Here is an 18,605-nt window from a genome sequence, read left to right as displayed (position 1 = left end):
TTTTTAAGTTACAGAGAGGCAGTATATGATGAGGGGAAAAAAAATATGTTTAAATATAAAATTTCTAAAAAACTCTGTTTAAATGTAGAAATATGCGTTGCCTGTAAGTTTTTAGGGTAAGCGGGCAATGGGAGTAATTTTTCTACTTTAGTTAAAATCACATAAGCTCATATTTTAATACAGTAATATTAAAATTTATTACACGTGTACTTACCAGAAAATGGGAAAAAAGCTGAGGATTCCTTGAATATGATGGTAAAACAATTAATTTTTTTCTTCCTGTTCTGTCAGGGGGCATGGGGTTATGGGCATATGGTAGATGGAAGAACCTGTGAGGAGAGTTATTTTATGAGTAGTTCTTCTTTATTAGACAGTTCAGGTAGCCCTTTGGGTGTTTGTTTCTTGGTTCTTGCTCAAATGGTTCAATTTGTTTTAATTAGCTCTTGTGGTTTTTTCTTGTATTTTGTATACACAGTCAAAAGCAATGAAATAAAATTCTGTAAAAAGAGTGAAGAATTCGGTTTGGATGGAGGTATGAATTTTCTCTTCTTCCCTTCAGGGATAAACAGAGTGATGCCTCCAATTTTGTAGTATTTATGTAAACTTTTAAAATGGTGCTGTTCACGTTTTCTGAGGCTATCCAAACCTACTTCCTTCAACCACTCCAACTCTGTAATTAATAAGCTTACAAAGTTGCTTTCAAACTTCACTGCTAAAGACATTCAAATCTCTCTTAATTCTTTTTTTTTTTTTTTAAACTAAGCTGAAAACTGGAGGAAATTGCCTTTATTAAGAAGAAACAGAAATTACCAGTTTTCTTATATATCTCTTTACACAGCAATGAAAGTGAGTATGTGTCTATGTCTGAGTGAGACTATTTTTTTCTTGGAAAGCAGAGATATATCTGTATCTTCAGGGTAAGAAATCGCTGTCTTCAAAGGAGAGTGGACAGTGTTTTATTAATGATCTTTTACTGCAGATAGAAAGTGCGTCTGTGGTGAGGGTGGATGGGACCGTAGCTATCTCCCTAGAGCCAGATGCTAAATATAGATCATCGGATGCCAAGCCTGCATCCTATGAAGGGCTTGAGAGGGTTTTGTGTGGTTCAAACCAGCCTTTCTAGAAAAACAGATATCCCACCGAGCCTGATGGCAGCAGGAGAACAGATTCATGGCCCAGGGGCTCCATCAGTTTTCGTGTTGCGAATTAAGTTCGTACCATGTGGAAAGCAACATCCCAAACACATGCTGTGCATTAGAGACACCTTGAACCATCTCCTGGGTCTGCTGCTGCCTCTGACAAAACGCCAGTCGCTCTCTTTGTGGAGAAATACTCAATGACATGTTGTGGTAGGGGCACCTTGGCTAAGGGCAAAACACCCAGCCAGCTGCTTGCTCCCTCACCCTTCTTTAGTGCCAGAACCTGGGCAACTGCACCCAACAGATTTATACAACGGGAAAAAGGGCATTAACAGGGATTGCCAAATCAGATGTGATAAGCAGGTATGTCAGAAAGAAGTATAAACTGTATTGAAATAAATCCCTGAATTGTACAAGAAAGTAGCATTAACATTTCATGGCCTTTCCTGAGGTGTCCTGGAGACTGACTGAGAAAACCACATGAAGTGTTTCCCTCATTAAAATAAAAATAAAATAGTCCCTAAAGATTGTCCTTATGTGATATGGCCGATGACATAGTTTGAAAAAGGTTGCTTGGTATACCTAATAAGTTAACTGAAAAATACTTGGAAATAATTACTTCTCTTAAAATTAAAAAAGGAAACTCTTCAGACTACCTAAATCTGAAGTGATACAGAATGCTTATTAATGTAAAGTAAAGACTTAATAAATTGTCAAGAGGAAAAAAAGAAAATTAGTTAAAAGAACCTTTATGAAAAGGGCAATGGAACTGATAAAAAGATTCTGGCTTATCTCCTCAGGAGAGCTCATCTGAAAGCCATTTGTCAAATAAGAACTAAAAAGGGATGTGATAAGGGATCCTAGATCTATTAAATCTGTCTTTTAGGATTTTTATACCTATTGTGTCATATCACCTCACAATACAGAGTGAATAAAATCATATTTTAAAATGTGAAACTGCCATTTATATCAAAAGTTGCAATTACATTAGAAGAGACAGTCTCAAATAGAGGCTGAAAATACTTAAGGTTTAATAAAACTTTTAGGAAGTTTGCTAAAATTTTAGAAACAGGAAGGCCTTTGAAAAGCCTATGGAAGTGGCAGTGCCTGATCAGCTGGTTTGTTTTCAAACCCACAGCTGAAGTCTTGCAGAGGGATGCAAACCATCACTGTCGCTGTTTGCCATCGCAACACAGTGTCATTGAAGGAAAAATGTGTGTTTGGAACAGGTGAATTTTGATTGCCTAATTGTGAGGTTTATTACATTAGTATTCTATTCCTGCAATTGTGTTTTTTTAACGGCTGAAAAAAATCATATTTTTTTTAGCTATTGTATATATATTAACATATAATATATATACTAAACCCTATTGCACAACAAAGTTTGCAGTTCATGAAAGGGTGGTCATCCAGAAATCATGCTAGAAGCCCCAACTGAAAATTTAAAAAATTTGTTCAATTGTCAGATCGAGGAATCTAGTTTCCAATCAGTTGTAGTATATATGGATATAAATGTATGTATAGCTGGGGCTCTGATTGTCAGATTTCCCTTTAGGAGCTGTTAAAATATACGCTGCTGCAAGGAATGAAGATTAATGTGCAGTCTGCTACTAAAAAATGAGCCAGCCTGTATTATAAGGGTGGAAGATCCAGATAGCCTGCTATCCATGATGAATGGAGTCTGCCCATGCTGCTCACAAGGGTACTTGTTTTGTCATCGTAACTCATAAAGGGACTTTGACTATGTTGAGTGGCTATTGTTACTGTTTTGAGCTATTTTGGAATGATATGAATTCTGTGTGACCTTAGAGCACAGAAGAAAGATCTGTTTCGTGTTTATTCCAAGAAATAGCATTGTGTGTCAAGATAGATTGTGGAAAACATCAGCTCATTTTGTGGTTTATTCATAAATACTGTGACCTTCAGAAAAATCACTTAATCTACCCTCTAACTCTATTGCCCATTTTATAAATAGTAATTCTCGATTTTTAGGAGCATTTTTGAGAACATAATCTATCAGTAGTTTCAAAAAGGTGAGATACAATGATGATAAGAGACAGAAAAATGGCAAAGTAAATATTGTTTTGCTTCCTGTTCTTCTTGCTGGATCATTTTCTGTAGAAATAGAGGCACTACCTGGAATATTAAACAAGTATATCTCAGTGCAAGGAAGTGTTATGGGTTTGGTGTAGGAAGTACCAGGATAGAGTTCACAGTCTATGACTCCACACAATATCAGACTTCAATTGAAAATTTAATTGATCTTAACAGTCTTAAATGGAAACACTTAGCAAAAGACCTGTTAATATGTGACCTGAGACTGTATTGCACCCACCTTTTCTTACTTTGAATATTTTCTCCAATTTTTCTGACCATTGCCTCTATTGGTAGAGACGAAATGAAGAACAAAACCAAGACAGAATCATAGAATATCCTGAATTGGAAGGAACTCTCAATGATCATCAAGTCCAACTCCTGTCCCTGCACAGGACAGCCCCAATAATCACACTATGTGCCTGAAGCATTGCTCAAAAGTTGTCTTCTTGAGCTCTGTCAGCCTTGGTGCTGTGACCACTTCACTGGGTAGCCTATTCCAGCACCCAAACACCCTCTGGGTGAAAAGTCTTTTCCTAATATCCAACCTAAATCTCCCCTGACACAATTTCAGACCATTCCCTTGGGTCCTGTCACTGGTCACCATAGAGAAGAGATCAGTGCCTGCCCCTCCTCTTCCCCTCACAAGGAAGTTGAAGGCTGCAACGAGATCTCCCCTCAGTCTCCTCTTCTCCAGGCTGAACAGACCAAGTGCCCTCAGCTTCTCCTCATACAGCTTCTCCTCATACAGCTTTCCCTCAAGGCCCCTCACCATCTCCATTGCCCTCCTTTGGATACTCTCCAACAGCTTAATACCTTTCCTACACTGCAGTGCCCCAAACTGCACACAATATTCAGGGTGAGGCCACCCCAGTGCAGAGCAGAGCGGAACAATCCCCTTCCTTGACCAGCTGGCGATGCTTTGCCTGATGCCCCCCAGGACAAAGTTGACCCTCCTGGCTGCCAGGGCACTGCTGACTCGTATTCTGTTTACCATAAATGAGGACCCCCTGGTCCGTTTCTGCAGCACTGCTCTTCATCATCTCAATTCCCAGTCTGTCTGTACATCTAAGGTTGCCCCATCCCAGGTGCAGAATCCTGCACTTTCCCTTGTTGAACTTCATATGCTTGGTGATTGCCCAGCCCTCCAATTTGTCAGGTCTCTCTGCCACGTAGAACCCCAGTAGTGCCAGGTCATCAGCCTGATTTACCCTATTCACTATAATTCTTTGTGTCCAGCCCGTGATACAGTGGCTCACCTATTGAAGGACATGGTATCCAGCTCTATGCTGGACATTTTGCCCAGAAGGATACTGTGAGAGACAGTGTCAAAAGCTTTACTGAAACCCAAAAAGATTACATCAACTTGCTTTCCTTGATCAATTAGGTGGGTTACCTTGTCATAAAACGAAATCAGGTTTGATAAGCAGGACTTTCCTCTCATGAAGCTGGGCTGGCTGCCCTTGATGACTGCGTTGTCCTTTAGGTGTTTTTCAAGACCTCCCAGAATAATCTTCTTGATAATTTTACCAGTCACTGAAGTGAGACTGCCAGGCCTCCTCATACATACAGGTAGTTTCCAGGGTCATCCTTCTTGCCCTCCTTAAAAGCTGGGACAACACTAGCCAGCTTCCAATCAACAGGGAGCTGCTCCAGATTCCTGGGACAGGTTAAAAATCATTGAAAGAGGCCTTGCCATGACATTAGCCAGTGATTTGAGTGTTCTTGGTTGTATCCCATCAGGCTCCATAGACCTACAGGGACTCAGCTGTAGCAGCAGACCCCTCACAATTTCAGGTTAAACTGGGATTTATCATTCTCATAGTCATTCTCATAGTCATGATCCTTCAGCTCAGGGCACTGATACCCTCTTAGCCCATCCTTAGTGCTGAAGACAGATGCAAAGAAAGCATTCAACATCTCTGCCTTGTCTACATCCCTATTTGTGAGGTGGCCATCCTCATTCTGTAATGAGCCGATGACAGTAGATTCTCTCCTAGATTTTTTAAAGCCCTGGCTAAAAAAATACCAAAAAGTGTCATTAATTACACCCAACAAAGACTGTAATTGGATTCCCAGGCTTTAAACAATAGTTTTTGATAGCTGATTTATTTACATGTCACCAAAATTTCATTGTGTTAAGGCAGCTGGAACAATGGAGGTTTAGCCTTAAGATATTGTATTTGTTGTTGATGTTAAATTTACCATTGCAACAGCTTTTCTTAATTACAAAATCTAAAGGGTTTGGGCATTCTTCTAGGAAGAATAGTACTACAAGTCCTGCCACCACATTTAAAATTCCAGCTTCAAAATATTTGAAATTCTTGGGAAATTAGTTTAGTAGAAAAAGGCATAAACTTCTACAGTTAGGTTAGAAGAAGTCTTATTCCTGGATAATCAGAGAGAAGAGTGACAACACATCAAAATATATGTCAAATGTTCAAAAATAACAATTATAAGGAAAAAAAGGAAATATTTTTATGTTTCAAATTGAAAGAGGAAGTAGGCACAACAGAGACTATCACCACATGCATAAATGCTATAAATTATATCAAGTTTGATATAAACTGAGCAAACTTTCTGAAAATACTTCATAATTTTGGTCAAGATTGAGATGTTCATAACCAGCACATCTTTAAGATAGAATTTTTCCATCTACTTAAAAATATTTATTTTTTCTTTATTGGAGGTAAAGGAGAGGTAAACACCATCAAAAGGTTGTTTTTTAAAAGGTAAAAAGGTGAATTATTGCTTCTTTTCCATTTTTCTTCACTGGGAAAAATAAGTGAAGAAAAAGGGTGAATCTTGTCTAGTTCACAACAAAGTTTTTTTCCCGGAAAGTGTCAAGCAAAACAATAAATATTTTGTTTCATCTTACATTTTTAATAGAAAACACAGTCATTTTTTGCTAGCTATGATAGATTCTACTCTTTGGAGAGAAGGCAGTGGTTCACAAAACAGGAGCCAGAGGAGGTACAATGATGGAGATGTTGTGAAATGGGAAATGAGCTTCAGGCAGATCACTGCTGTTTCCTGAAAGCATAAAATTACTGGTAGTTCCAATTACTGGAACAATTATTCATGTAAGAAATATTATGCTTTTTCCAGGAACCTATATTTAGATTACAGAAAACTGAAATGTCAGATGCAAAACCCATTAAGAGCCAAACAAATTCTTAAAATATTTTTTTCCTAATACGAACCTGTAGTATTTTAAGGATCAACTTTCTCTTGTAAAAGGTCAGACTCCTGAGACGAAGGTTTTCAACTGATATAAACAGATATAATTCCACCAGCATCGCTGAATTTCATCAACTGACATTTGGCTTTTTCTCAACCCCATAAAGCAAAGTCTGCACAGGAAGGAATTGGGACAACTCGTTCTGTTTGAGGGAGGCAAAGCCCTCAGAACTCGTGTTAAATGGGGCTTAGGGCTTAGATCTCTTTCATATGATTGGATTTGATCAATAGTAAGCGCCTGCTTTGTAGTTCATGGCAAGGAGTGAAAGCAGACTTGGGGATTTATCTTTTCCTAAAGGACATTAAAGAACTTTAAAAACTGAAAATGTCATTCTTACATTGGAGGGCAGGTGATTCTAAAGATGAGCAGAGTGCAAATTATAGTTCACCTAAAGACACACACACAAAATGTTATGTTTATTAAATAAATATGTATTTTATTAACTTATTTTTTAGTAAAGTTTTAAATCTGGTTCACCACTGTCTGAAACTGATTTTTTTATGATTACTATATTGATGTCAAGATTTTATCTTTGGAAGTTACTGATATATTTTACACAGTGTCTAAATAGTTGAAATAACCTGTTGGCTATATTAATAGATCATTAACAACATGTTATTACATATATGAAAGTAAAATGTGCACAAAAGGTTTTGTTACATTACAGATGTAAGAGAAATTGTTCAGGTTTTTATGCCAACAGCTATCTGTGCTGTCAGTTTAACAGAGAAACATACCTTGAGCCACCATAGCCAGGTTAAATCCAGCACTAGAGCAGTCGTGTGGGAGGGTAGTGTATGCTTTTTGTAGTAAATGAAATCTCAGATCTTGGCATGTAGCTTGGAAGAATTTCACATTTCATAGATGCTTTTAATTTCTTATGTATTTAATATTCTGAACGATATGTGCTCGAGCCCCAGAGTCTCTATGACCTTTCTAACTACAGTTTATTGTTTATGCCAGATGGCTGGACGAGCATCAGGGTTTTTTTATTCTTATTTCATAAAAAAAATAACATATTAAGTGCAAGTCGCAAGAACTTAATAGCAGAAGGGGAAAACAGGGATTTGCTTACTTAAGTACAGCATTTGTGGTATCTCCTAAAATTGTTTCTGCTGATACAGATGTAATGTAAAATTCAAGATGGTAGTAATATCACGTTGAAGGTAAAGTCAGCACAAAGTTTCTATTGACTGCAAAAGCTCAGAAGAAAAAAAACATTCTTTTTAATTGGCCTGAGAGCATTCTGTTCTTCAGAGTTACCTGCTTCTTGCCGAGGGGATCATGCCTGTGCATTCTAACTGTATAGAAAGCCTTTAAAACACCTCATAAACTATACTAATGTATATTGAGATTTTGAAACTGCACAATAATTTAGTGGTTTAGTAATTCCAATTGTTTTTGTTGTAACCTCATGATCCTTCCAAGGGCCATCCACCTGGGGCAAAGACCTATTATTTTTATGGCACAGCTGATCCTTTTTCAGTTCTGTGCATGCTTCTGGAGCCCTGCTCGTATTAGAGTGTACACGGAGGCTAAATAGAAACAGTGTTTGCAAAGTAACATCTCATTTACAGCTGCTTCTGTAAATTGTTTCTATTTATGTTAATTACCACCTATTTAAATTTGGAGAGACAGTCAGTATAAAAAGCACTGGCATTTTCTGTTTTAGGTAAAAACTGCTGAGGTTTATTTAGGTGCAGACTTTCCGATCAAGGTAGATGAAAAATAAGCTGCATAACCCAGTAAAATTAGACTTGTTGAAAAAGTATGCTCAATTCTTTCACTCATCTAGTGTGAGAGAGACAATTAATTTGGGGCTTTTTCAGGTACCACAAAGAGACAAGACCACTGCATTGGAATCTGACAGAACTGTGAGTGGTGTGTTAGCAGTCAAAGCAGGATTCTGCTAGTATAGGGTTTTGTCTGCACTTTTTTTCTCCTTTTTCAGATTTTTCCTCTTCATTTGCAGATCATTATATTTCTGTAATAGCTTAACAGCTAAGAGAGACAGAGGTAATGACAATCCCTAAGTAGAACTAGCTGGAGGAAGAGCTGCAATTGCTTTTGGATCGCTGATTACTGTAGGAGTTTGCCCTCTCAGATCCTTTTGCCTTCTATTATTAAGTCTTCCTTATGTGAATATTGCCAATGAAGGTGAGAAAGAGAAGTACAAGTACCACCTTTTGAAGAATATAGAAGAACATCCACAGGGCAATACAACTCTGCCTATTAAGTAGAGTCCCAAGCCCGTCATCCACGAATGACACTATTTGCTAAAGCAAAACCTAAGCTAAGACCACCAGGTGGATTTTAATAAAAACAGCCAAATGAGGGAATGGTCAGGTCTATTCATGCCTGTATAAGATTACCTCACTGTTGTTACGCGCTCTATGCCTGAGGAAGAGCCTAGAGATTTTTCTTTTTTAGTATCAGTGTTCTTTTGTGGTGTGGTCCCACTGAGGGGGTATGTCGGGTCTAGCTGAGATGGAGTTTGTTCATTTTCCCCACAGAAGCCCTCACAGTGCTGTGCTTTTCGCTGGTAGCTACAAAGCTGATAACACACCAGTGTTTTGGCTGCTGCTGAGCAGTGTTCACACAGCAACAGCATCGTACCTCCAGTGATCCAGCTCCCCACACCAGTAGGCTGGAGGTGGATAAAATCTCGGGAGGGGACACAGGCAGCACGGCTGACCAAAACTGACCAAAGGCACAGTCCATATTTTATTGGTCAGTAAAAAAAGCTAAGAGAAAGGAGACAGGGAGTGGGGAGGTATTTTTTACTATGTTTGCCTTATGGAGAAACCCAAGTGTACTGAAGCCCTACTTCCCAAGAAGTGGCTGGGTATCCCTACTGATGGGAAGTAGAGAATAAATCTTTTGTTTTCTTTTCCTTCTGCACATGATCTTTGCTTTTGCTCTATTAAACTGCCTTTATCTTGACCCACAATGACATTTTTTTTTCTTTTTTTATTTTCTCCCACCCCCATCCTGCAGAGGAGGGGTGTGATAGAGCGTTTTGGTGGGCACCTGGCATCCAATCAAGATCAATCCCACCACAGAGGATGGTAATAAAGCTGCTATAGTTTGATACTCTTCAGCAAGAAAAATTCTGTAGCTCTGCAGGCTTTGTCTCATTAGTATTTCTCTGAGCCTTTCAATCTGAAGGGCAGGTTGTGAACCTGCATTGTTTCTCAAGTAAAGCCTTACCTGGTCCTGAGACTGGCACCAACACTGGCATATGTTTCACTGATGATCCACTGACCTGTCCTCAACCTCTCTTCATTTATTCCTACAGTCAAAATAAGGTAGTGCTTATTCAGCTTCTCAAAGTCTGGATGATTACAGTATGGTTTGTCCCTCTTTTTCTTCCTTGGAGAAATACATCACATGGAAAAATGGATATTAAGCTTTTGTAGGTAAAATGCTACAAATAGGTATATTTATTACGGGGTGTTTGTCCCTTTGCATAAGAAATACCTCACAATATTACGTTTAGATGTGTAGCTCATGCAAACAATTCTTGTTCGCTCTGCCTCAGCCTCGAATTATTTTTATTTTTTTCTGTAAACACATTAATAAATAACAGGTACTATAGACTTTAAATGTAAGACTCCATAATCTAACCCCTGGAAATTTTTTGTACAAAATTATTTTTGTTCTTAGCCCATCTCAGCAATGCATGTGGGGGAGAGCAATGATCTGAATGTTTTTAAAAAAAGTTCACATGTCCACTCATAATACTTACCCTTTCTATGACATGTTTCTCCTGAAAGGTGTTCTGCTCTAATCAGCTCTTTAGTCTGATGGTTAGTTATTTTAGGGTCAAAAAGGCAGTAGTATATTTTTCAAAAGCATGCAAGCTGTTTAGAATCCCAGAATATTCTCCCCTTCTTTCCTCAGCCTCAAAAGGAATCTGTGACCAAATTTTCACATGTATTTAGGCCTTTAACAAGACCAGCCTAGAGAAATTTCAAAAGCCAACTTAGGTGGCCCACATATAGTTGAAAATTGAGCTGGGCCCCTGAGACCATTTTGTGCATGCTTGAATAACTTTAAAAATCCAGCAGGTATGTGAAGGCACAAGCAGAAGGGATATCAGATGATAAATAGATCAATGCAAAGAAGATGAGGGAAAGTGGAGGGAAGAGAGTGGTGGGGACAAACACAGCCTGGTGTCCAGAGGAAAGCAGGGAGAGATGGTGAGAGACAAGGTGGTGAAGGAAACAGTGAAGGAAGAATCAAAGCCTGGAGATTATTATTAAAGAAAAGATTCTTTCTCCTCGATGAGAAGGTGCAGCAAATGGGAAAGATGGCAGAACCACTGGTAGTAAAAGGGAAAGTAATGGAGTGCTGCAATTGCAAGGTGGGTGGTAAATGGCTGCTAATTCTGTTGGAAAGGGCAGGCATTGGGTAAGGGAGGTGTTGGTGGCAAGGAGGACAGTGAGGAAAGGCAGCAGGGGAGGATGTCAGGTCTTCAAGTGGAGGAAAGAACAGCAGCAGCAGTACAACAAGTAGTAATATAGAATCACAGAATAGGTAAGTTTAGCTGTTTTGACAGGAAATTGTACTGAGTCTGGATGGGATGGATTTAATTTCTCCATAGCAGTCCATATGGTACTATGTTCTGGATTTGTGACTAAACCAGTGTTGATAACACACCAGAGCTTTTTCTATTGCTTAGCAATGCTTGCACAGTGCCAAGGTTTTATTTGTTTCCCACCTTACCTTCCCCCACTCCTCATCCCCCAGTGGCGTGGAAAAGAGATTGGAAGTAAACACAGCAAGAATAGTTGACCTGAACTGGATAAAAATATATCCCATACCACACTTCATCAAGCTCAGCAACAAAACTGAGGGCAGAAGGAGGGAGGAGAGTCTCGCAAGATAACCATTGCTTAGATATTGGCTGGGCATCAGTCAGCTTGTAGGAGCTGGTGAGGGATTGCCTTTGCGTTGCTGGTTTTTTTCTTCTTGCTTTCTTTCTTTCCCTTGCTTATTAAACTTCCTTCACTTATTAACTTCACTTATTAGCTTCATTAAACTGTCCTTATCTCAGGTTTTCTAGCTTTTGCTCTTCTATCCCACTGGGAAGAGAATAAGCAAGCAGCTGTGTGGGAGTTTTGCTGCTAGCTGGGGTCACCCCACTGTGGAGTTGAATACTGCTGCTTAGAAAGGCACTGAAAGCAGGCAGCTAAGGAGTTGGGAGGGGAAACAGCTATGGGAAGTGGTGAAAAGCGAGCTGCATTACAGCTGGAAGCTTACAGGCAAGGGAAGTTTTGAGAGCAGTCGATAAGGAGGATGAGGAGACTTGCCAGGAAATAAAGTAGCAATCACAGGCAGAAAGTGCTGGTGATGTGGCAAGAGCACGTTGCAGGCTGTGAAGCAATGGGAGAAGGGCACGTGTGACAGGCTGGCAAGAGAAGGAGGACAACCAGGGCAAGTGGGAAAGAACAAGGAAGAAGTCCAAATGGACGGCAAATGCAGCCTGTGGGCAATGCAGAGAAAGCAGGCAGCGTATGGAGCGACAAGCTGAGGGTGAAGATAGGCAGCAGATCAAGGCTTGAGAAGACACACTTAGCAAAGGGTGCAAATGATATGCAAAGTCAAGACAGTGGGCTGGCAACAGCAGGAAGCAGCACGCAGGATGGTGAAGAGAGATGGCAAGCGTGGTCCGATATGAAAACTGAGTGTGGTCGGCAAGTCAGGTATTGAAATGAGGTGACGAGGCCAGGAAGGAGCAGTGTAGAGGAATGGTGATGGGCAGCAAGGAAAAGTTGAGAGCACAATCCAGAAAGACAGCTTTGAAAAGTCATAGGAAGAGCATGTTTACAAGCACAGGAAGCAAGCAGTGGGAAGGAAAGCTGGCAAAACAGCCAGTGAGAACAGGTAGCTAAGGGAGGTGGTGAAGGCAAGCAGCAAAAGAAGGTGAGCCCAGCAAGGGTAGGTCGAATTGAAACGGGAGACACAATAAGAAATGGCAGAAAATGAGATGGCAGCAATGCCAGGGGCTGTGAAAGAGATGGGGTGTCACAGGCACTGGGGCTTGACTGGCATGCCCAGATGGAGGAAAGGGGCAAAAGGAAGTGCAAATGGCAAGCCAGTGTGTGCCAGTGATTTATGGGGGAGGGAAGAGGTGTTAACCAGGTAGGCTGAAGTAGCAGGCAGGATAACAAGTGAAACAATGAAGATGATGAGCAAAATACAACCCTGAGCCTTGCTGGCTGGAATTTTTTGAACCCTAAAAGAAGTCTGGACTTGCTTTCCCCCACTTGACTTTCTCCTGAAGGGAGAAGGACTGTTCGCTTTCCGTCCTCTCTGTTTCTTTTTCTGAATCATTGTCTCCACAAAACACAGGATCTGAAATCCACTGGCAACAATACTTAGTTCCTTCTAGGAATTGTGGGATGGTTACTAACAGAACCAAATCCTTGAATCTAAACATGTCAGCATTTCCCCTTGGTCTGTGTTAATGACCTGGGGTGCTTGCTGCTCACTTTTTGTCTGTGAAGGGATTTGTTCAGGTCACAGCCCAAAAAATCTGTACCAGCATTTTGGACTGAAGAAAGGCATAATCCGCTGAGCAGGGCTCTGGCAGGATGACTGGAAATAGATGCTGTCTAAATCTGACTGTTGTGGTGTGAAAATAGTTTAAAATTTGCTGTGAGTGAAGAAGTACTTGGACTCATTTTGTATTAGTCTAGTTGGTTTCTTAATAGGGGATTAGGAGTAATTTATTGCTTAAGTCAATGTTGTCTTTACTCACACATCAAGTGGGCAGTAAAAAGGATAGATGCATTATTAGCAAAGACCATATCAAGGATTTACAAATAAGAAAAAATTAAGAAAAAAAATCATTATTCACTATTTATTTGCACATGAAGTGACTGAAATTTTCGAATTGGTGCCATAGATCAGTTACATTCAATGGCAGATGCATATATTTTACCACAAGAGGTAATTTCAGGATTTCTCTAAAGCTGAATCACAGTAAGCAAAGATCAGCTTATCATGCAATATCTTCAGGAGGAACAGTAAGGAAGCAATCCAGGGGAGTTGAGTCAGCCCCTCGCCCTTCTAAAGCAGATGGATTGCGTGCTGTTTTGCTGTGTGACATGTTTCAAATGAAACATAAAGGAAAGCATCCCTATAGGCTTTGCCTGGAAAGTATGGTCCACGTTTGTATCAGCCCATCTAAGGTACCCAGATCACTGAGAGAGTTACAATGTTGGCCAAGTTCCTTTCTCTGCTCAGTGAGAAAGTGCTGCAGAGTTTAGGTGCTGCCTGTACATATTCTTACCTTTGCCCTCCTAAACATTTTGAGGATTAATCAGTGCCTAAATATCATTTAGAATGGAACATGCACCCAAGAGTCCTTGGTCACCAGTTCCCTTTTGGTGGCAGGCCTGCTTTGCTACTGCTCACCCACGGAAGAACCAATGGATTCTGGTGATGCCATGCATATCCTGTGTATAATTAAGCACCAGGGCTGCCTGTAGGGTAAGCGATTATAACACATTTATTTCCTGCATCAAAGAGAACTCACATTTAATTAGTTTTTCCCAAGTGAAACTGATACCATGAGAGCCTGTCAGGAAACTAATTTCAGATTGCGTACCATTGCAAGTCAAGTCTCTTTGAAATATTTAAGGAAAAAAGTTTGTCAAATAAAATGTCACACTATTGCTGAGTTTATGTCACTCTTTGCATAACAGTGGAAATGGGGAGTTAGCTTGTTTTCTTCTTAAGCTGCAAGCTCTACTGTTGATGCGCCCCAGTTTTTAAAATTCTAAAAGAGATTAAGGCAACTTTGCCCATGGAAATATAAGATAAAAGCAGTTTGGGGAGAACATCAACACTAATGAAGTCTGGTTTCCTGTAGATTTGCATCCTCCATTTGTATACCTGCATCATAACATCAAAATAATGTTCGATTTTCATAAACTTCTTTAACAATCCCACTATTAGCTGGTACAGGATATCATCAGTGTTCTCAACTACTGCTGACTGACTAGGTCATAGGACAACTCAGGTTGGAAAGGACCCCAGGAGGTCTCTAGTCCAACTCCCTGCTCAAACAGAGATAACTGTGCCATTAAAGCAGTTTGTTCAGAATTTCCTCCTGCTGGGCTTTGAAAACTGACAAGGATGGAGACTGCCCTGTTAGAGATAGCATCATATTCACAACGCAGTCTGCTTATCAATTAAGTTCTAATCTGGAGCTGTCTCCTCCACCCAGCTTTTGATTTTTCCCAAAGCTAGTGAGGGTGAGGTACTGGGGAGGGGAAGACCTGTTCTGCTGTCAGATCATCTAGAAATCAACCAATGGCAAAGGTCCCTCAGGGGGGTGAGGGAGAAAAGATGAACAGGTAGGCAAATGACACATCCACACAAGCATCCTATTTCCCAAGTGTCCTATTTCCCAGGCATCCTATTTCCCAGGCTAAAATTACAGCTGGAAGCACTGAACCTCTCCACAGAAACCCAGATAGAACCATAAAATTAATTTATATTGACAGTTTTTACATTCAGAAGAAGCATGTAGTTCCCAGTTCTTATTTTAAAAGCAATATTAAGATAAAGTGATGCTCTTCTGCCTTGCAGAAACTGTGGCTGGACAGAATGAGCTAAGACTGTTTGAACATAAAGCACAAAGGAACAATGTCAGTCACCTCAGTGGTCTTTATTATTTCTGAAACAGCACTGTTAGGATCACTGTCTCTCATTACCATGTTTATATCTGGCATCTCAAATTGCTTGCAATAGATGAAATTAACTCACTCTTGGCCTTGGTCCTCCAGAGAATAAAAAAAAAAAAATTATGTCACGTTCACGTGTACTGGTTTTGGCTGTGGTGGAGTTAATTTTCTTCACAGTGACCAGTGCAGGGCTGTGTTTTGGATTTGTGCTGAACACACGGTGGATAATGGAGAGATGTTTCTGTCACTGCTGAGCAGTGCTTAGGTAGAGCCAAGGTCCTTTATGCTTTCCATAGTGCCACACTGGCAAGGAGGCTGGGAGGTGACACAGTCAGGACAGGTGGCACAAGCAGAGCAAAGGGATATTCCAGACCATATGACATCACGCTCAGTATATAAAGTGAGGGGAAAAAGAAGGAAGTAAGGGGTGACATTTGTCTTCCCCAATAGATGTTGCCCATGGTAGGGCCCTGCTTTCCTGGAGATGGCTGAATACCTGCCTGCCCACAGGAAGAGGCGAATTAATTCCTTATTTTGCTTTGCTTGTGTTTGCAGCTTTTACTTTTGCTATTAAACTGTCTGTATCTCAACCCATGAGTTTTCCAGCTTTTACCTTTTCAATTGTCTCCCCAGTCCCACTGGTGGTGGAGTGAGCAAACAGTTGTGTGCGGGTTGGTTGCTGGCTGGGGTGAAACCACACCACCATGTCAAGTCACTGTTTGATATGGCCCTTGCAAGATCTCTGCTGCTACTTCACCAGTACTGTTTGTGGAAAATATTAGATACATTTCATCTGTCAGACCATGAGTTAAGCTATGATCCCAGACAGGGTAAAAGTGGAATTGTAAGCAACCCATCCTTTGCTCTGCAAATGAACAAACAAACCCTGAAAGTCTTAGAGGAAACATCACCAGTACCCAAGGAAATATGCTCAAGATCAGAAATAGTTTGTTTTATCATTGGTCAAAATTACAGAGAGCACAAATAAGCATGCAAAATGTATCATAAAGAAAGAGGATTATGAAGGCACTGTGCTTGCACCTAGCTGTACATGTGAACAGGTTGTCAAACAATAACAAATGAAATTGTAATGACAAATAGGAATGGAATAGCAAGTTGTTCTCTGATGCATCTAATGTAGCTATTTGGATGATAAGCCATATAATTCCTTGTTGTGTCATCTAACCCTCCACTGGGCAACCACATGATCAGGATAATGTTAAATGTCAAGGAATTTGTTCATTCATTACACAACAGGATGACAGCTTACTTGAAAGGCTTCCTGATAAAAGGGACACAAGACATGTTTCTTGATTCATGCTCAAATAATTTATTCAGCCCAGATGCATTGCTCAACTTACAGAACTACAGTGTATTAATTATATTACATGTGCAAAACAAAGCACGTATGTATATCCTCTTGAAACCAGAAAAATTGTGAAGTTGGTATAAAAAGCAACCCAAATCTAGCTCGTTCAGCTTATGGAACAAGTCTTGGACCTACGCAAGTTTTAAAATATTTACACAACAGCATGCATAGGAAAAGATTTGGTTAACTTTGGGTAATGTTAAGTCTTCCTAAATACTTAGGCTGTAAATCTTTGAAACCCATTTATTGGCAAAGACTTTTGTTCAGAGACTTTTACATGTAACTCAGTGATGAATATATTGAACTAAACCAGCCAGAGGATTTTAGGACAAAGTCAAATTAGCTCCATTAGTGCCAAAGTGATTGAATTGAAAGAGTTTTCTTATAAACTCAGAGTAATAGGAGGTTTTTAACAGTTCCAGAAGCTATTATCTCTTAGAAATGCATGGCTTAAATGTTTAGTAATGAATCTGTGAAATGTATGAGTAAAATTCACAGCAGAATACAGGTTTTATTTTACTTCTGTCTTTTTCTCTTTCTTTTGGTTTTGGGGTTTTTTTTCTCTTTTTAGAATGTGTAAACTCACTTAACTTCTAAATTAAGGCCTTTGTTTCTTAATGTGACATCACTTTCTGCTTTTCCTGATAAACTGGGTTAGTGCCTGGTACCCCTGAGGGTTACATATGCTGATGTGTTGTATGTCTGGCCTTACCACCAAATGATATGAATCTATTGCAGTTCTGACATGATATAATTAAAAATATTGCCTTCAGTGAATTACATGGGTTTTTCATTAGAAATTCTTCAGAACTCCCAAATGATTTTGCAACTGGTCTCTGGTGTAAGAGACCATTTTCAGATATTCACCAGCCTTTGAGAATGCAGGAATGTGGCAGAAACATATGTTATGCTGAAATCTCCAGGACTCCTAGTGGCCCCCAAAAAATCTTGCAGGCATGATAGGAAATGATGAAGATATTTTGTCCCACAACAACACATTATTATTATCATTATTAACCTTTCTATGGCTGTTATTATTTAGAGGATCTTGAGGTTAGTTCTTGATCCCTAGTGGTTAATTAGTTGTACCCCAGCCAATCGGTTTCAGACTGCAGATGAGAAGCAATAAAAGTGGAGAGGAGACTATGACGTGAGCAAGCAGGACAGAGAGGGGAGCAGGCAATAATTTCTGCATATGCCTGTATGTAAGAACCAATTTTAATTGAAAGGTGACTTACTGTCCCTCCCAGCATCCCTCTGGACAAGCTGTTCAACTGCGAGGTGAGCAGGCATATGGTGCAAGGGGTTGAAGAACTGGCTGACGGGCAGGGCTCAAAGTGTGGTAGTGAATGGGGTAACATCTGAATGATGACCAGGGACTGGTGTTGCTCCTCAGGGCTCAATTCTAGGGCCAATTCTGCTCAATATTTGTACTGATGACCTGGATGCAGAAGTTGAATGCACAGTCAGTAAGTCTGCAGATTATTCTAAACTGGAAGGTGTTGTTGGCTGTCTTGAGGGACAAGAGGCCTTGCAGGGGAATCTGGATAGACTGGAGCGTTAGGCAATCACCAGTGGCATGAAACTGAACAAGATCAAATGCTGGATTATGCACCTGTGATGGAGTAAGACTGGATATGAGACTAAAGTGGGAGAGGAGTGGCTGAAGAGCAGTCCTTCTCCTTCACTTTCTCCTCCTCCTTCTCCTTCTTCTCTTCTCCTCTCTTCTCTATCCTACCAAGTAGATAAGGTAATGCCAGGTCGTGAGAGTAGACTTGGAAGCTGATCAGTAGTGACATCTGATTTCTAATTATTGTCAGGATGGTTTGGGTTTGGCAGGTTGTATGCATTTTGGTGTGGAGTGGAGTTGTTTGCCTTTAGGTGGTTCCATTGGTGGGCAATCTGCTATTGGATGTTGGTGTAGTAACCGGTGATCTGATCTCACAGCTTGCAAACCCCATTTACACCTTTGAATAAAAATCTAACCTTCTCCATACCCAAGATTTTGCTATCAAAACAAATTAAGCATTACATCTATATGTACAGGCACATAATTTCATATC

Source organism: Empidonax traillii, unplaced genomic scaffold, assembly GCF_003031625.1.
Source record: "Empidonax traillii isolate 1590-97213 ecotype Southwest subspecies unplaced genomic scaffold, ASM303162v1 scaffold122:size1458747, whole genome shotgun sequence".
In the NCBI taxonomy this organism is placed as follows: Eukaryota; Metazoa; Chordata; class Aves; order Passeriformes; family Tyrannidae; genus Empidonax; species Empidonax traillii.
This window is presented reverse-complemented; position numbering follows the sequence as displayed.